Source organism: Grammomys surdaster, unplaced genomic scaffold, assembly GCF_004785775.1.
Source record: "Grammomys surdaster isolate TR1022 unplaced genomic scaffold, NIH_TR_1.0 64, whole genome shotgun sequence".
Taxonomy (NCBI): domain Eukaryota; kingdom Metazoa; phylum Chordata; class Mammalia; order Rodentia; family Muridae; genus Grammomys; species Grammomys surdaster.
In genome coordinates this window covers 3,736,575-3,740,264 of record NW_021604566.1, presented here as the reverse complement: position 1 = coordinate 3,740,264, position 3,690 = coordinate 3,736,575, and the positions used below count along the sequence as shown (strand labels likewise).

At 41.4% G+C, this 3,690-nt stretch overlaps 1 long non-coding RNA gene across 1 annotated transcript in view; it reads right to left on the bottom strand.

Annotated features, from left to right (window-relative positions):
- Window positions 1-202: 202 nt before the first annotated feature.
- Window positions 203-3,690, bottom strand: part of LOC114622649 — a 6,061-nt gene continuing 2,573 nt past the window's right edge. The window contains exons 2-3 of the long non-coding RNA XR_003711652.1: window positions 1,074-1,124; window positions 203-267 (exon numbers count right to left, since the gene is read on the bottom strand). This is a non-coding gene — a long non-coding RNA (uncharacterized LOC114622649). The remainder of the gene's footprint in view (window positions 268-1,073; window positions 1,125-3,690) is intronic.

The window sequence follows — 3,690 nt, the reverse complement described above, 5'->3', positions numbered from 1 at the left end:
ACTGTAGCATATATGCAGAAGGCCTAGGTCATTCCCATGCAGGCTCCCCAGTTGGTGGTTCAGTCTCTGTGATCTCCGTGAGCCCAAGTTAGTTGGTTCTGTGGATTTTCTTGTGGTGTCCTTGACCCCCTATGGCTCCAACAATCCTTCCTCCTCTCTTCAGCAGAATTCCCCAAGCTCCATCTAATGTTTGGCTGTGGTTTCTGAATCTGTTTCCATCAGTTGTTCGGTAAAGGCTATCTGATGACAAATGGGCCGGGCATCAATCTATAGACAGGTGTAAAATGGAATCTCAGAATCATTTTGATTTGCATTTCCCTGATGGTTAAGGATGTCGAACAATTCTTTAAGTGTTTCTCATCCATTTGAGATTTCTCAATAGAGATATGTACCCCATTTTTAATTGGATTATTTGGTTTGATGATATCTAGTTTCTTGATTTCTTTATATATTTTTAATTTTAGCCATCAGTCAGATGTAGGGTTGATGCAGATGTTTTCCTATTCTATAGGCTGCCATTTGTCCTGTTGACAGTGTCCTTTGCCCTACAGAAGCTTTTTATTTTCATTAGCACCCATTTATTAATTGTTGATCTTAGTGCCTGTGCCTTTGTGATTGTTTTTCTGTTCAGGAAGTTGTCTCCTGTGCCAATGTGTTAAGGCTATTCCCCACATTCTCTTCTATCAGATTTAATGTATCTGGTTTTATGTTGAGACCTTCTATCCACTTGGACTTGAGTTTTGTAACATCTAAGATCTTAGATCACTCAGTATTTAAAAATTTTAACTTACTATGCAGTACATGAAAATTTCAGGCCCCTAATATTGTCTTCTTTATATCAAATACCTTTATACCTTTATATTATAATGTTACATGCACAACTGTATATTATAGTTCCTGCAGTATGTAATGGAAAAGTGGAAGCCAACTGAATTTTGTTCTTTAAGCCTTTTAAAGCAATAACCCAAGCCCACACAATGTAATAAAAAAATTCTTGTGTGATTTTACACAGATAGTACATTAAAGTTTGAAAGATATTAGAGTAGTTTCCAAGAAATGTAAAATGTTCTCACCAATGTTCATTGCCATCTTGAAGTATTTGAGTTTTCTAACTTGTTGTGATTCTATAAAGAAAATGACAGTAAATTTAACTGAGAACCAAATATGTTGATATAAAAGGCAATTTTTCATCTATCATCATTCTCCTCTTATTCTTAAAAGATTATATTTTCAGCTTATCTACTTTCAAATAGTCCCAAAATAACTGTTTGATTATAGGAATCTTGCTCGCATACTACACCTGAAGTATGACATTTTAAATTGCATACTCCTTTCACTTACAGTGTTTAAGGAAATTCTCAATTTTTTCTGCAATTTTTCATTTAGAGATGGAACATAATATTTGCATGGATTCCATTGATAACTGTGCAAATCAAGAAGTATTATCACACTTTGCTTTGTAGCAATGGTCTTGGATAGGCATATCCAAGGACATACACATAGACACCTACCTGGGGTTTCAGGATAACATAGTGTAAGGATACCTGCTTCCATGGAATAAGAATGTACTCTGAGGACTCCCTCCTTCAGGACAATAATCTCTCCTGTTTTCATCTCCTTGAACCTGGCTTTTCTTACTCATCTTTCTTTGTCCTTCTACTTTTCTCATTAAACTGTAGGTTCGGGGAATCCCTACAGCCTAGTTTTGTCCTTTTGCTAATGTTAAGTATTCTCAACTGCTCTTAGTTTCTACAACCACTTCCAAAATAATGGACTCTGATGCCATGACCCTATCTGCACATGTTCATGAACTACAGGTCTCTATAACCATTTGCTAGTGGGAATGTCTATTCGTTACCTTTCTTGTTCTTGTGATCAAACTCCTAAGAAAAACAACTTAAAGGAAGAAGTGTTTGTCTAGGCTTCCTGTTGGAAGATACAGTCTATTACCATGATAAAATAGTTATACCAATGGCATGGGACAGGTGGTCACATTTCATCTGTGACCAGGAAAGAAAGGTGAAAATTGATGGTCAGCTTGCCTTCTTCTTTTCATTCGGTACATGGAGCAGTGCCACCCACATTTAAGATGGGTTTTCTCACCTCATTTAACTTGTTCTAGGAAATCCTTCACACTCAGTACTCCACTGTTCTCTCGGAACCCAACAGTGGCATCTCAATGAGTATTTTTTTTTAATTTTATTAATGTATTAAATTTATTTATTTTTTTTTCTTTTTTTTTAATGCTTTTTTATAGCATGTTTTACAAGGGGAGGGGGTAAGAAGGGCAAGGTGGTGGAAAAGTACAAAATTTTCTTGGCCTGTGCCTTGAAACATGTCATGGTCTATAAGGTACTCTGCCTTGAATTATGATCTACCTGCTGTTCTAAAGAAGATATGGTACACTGCTTGAGTTATGGTCTCCCTGCTATTCTTAAGATGATATGGTACACTGCTTTGAGTCTATCTGCAGTTGCTAAGCAGGATCTTGCAGTTGCCAAGCTTCAGAGGACATTGTGCAGGTGGGGAAAGGTAGGGGGTGAGGGTAAGGGCGAGGGTCCTGGCTTCTGGCATCTCCCCCTTCTCTGTTTAGTTAGAGAAGGCATCTTATGATCAATCCCAACTATGTGAATTTTGAATTTGGATGTCTAATTATGGGGGGTCTTAGACAAGTTCACAACCCCAAAACACTGATGTGAGACGAGTCATATCGATGGTCGAAGGCTTTAGGCTGTCGACGATGGGCAACGTCAAGGGACTCCGATGTGGGTGAAAGGAGGGTGAGAGCCCTGTCTTAGGCCATGTAGGCTGCACCCACTCCCAGCACCACGCACTCCTTTTTGGCTGCATTGGGTGGGCCCCTGGGAAGTGGACCTACAATAATCCCGTCATTGGGCTAACTCACAGCCATCCTAAGTCCCTTTGTGAATGTTCAAGTTACCAACCATTTGTCAGTTTGGGGTGTAATATTGTCATAAAGGAAGGCTCCCCAATGTTAGCGGCCATATCAAGGGCGGCCTTGGTTTAGGAAAAAGCCAATTTTTGTTGTGGTGATCAAGAGGCCAAGCTCTCTAGCGAGAGAAGCGAGGACAAAGCCAGGCATACCAGGAACCCTTCTGGAGGGTGTGGAAGTCTAGCGGTCGACCGTAGGGGGAGGCAGGGGAGCTGGCAGCTGTGTCAGTCTCCTGCGGAGTCACTTCTGGATCCTCTTCAATTTTTGGCTGATGGTAATGAACTTCAACCGTCTTCTTGATGGCAGCATCAACCTGGTTCCGTGGATGGCAGGTCGCCGGCAACGATCTCTGTCTCACTCAATCTTGATGTCGTGCGCACATCCTCTCAATGAGGGTCCGTCCAGAGGGGTCCATGCCTCGAGCCCCATGTCTGGGTGCACTTGACCCGACCGGCAGGTCCTAGTTATTCGTGGGGGCGAGGAGGACTGCAACCTGCTATTCTTCAGAAGATATGGTACACTGCTTGAGTTATGGTATCCCTGCTATTCTTCAGATGATATGGTACACTGCTTTGAGTCTATCTGCAGTTGCCAAGCAGGATCTTGCAGTTGCCAAGCTTCAGGGAACCTTGTGCAGGTGGGAAAAGGTAGGGGGTGAGGGTAAGGGCGAGGATCCTGGCTTCTGGCCCATCTGGATTAGAACTTCTAATAGCAGGCATCACGGGTGATTCATTTTT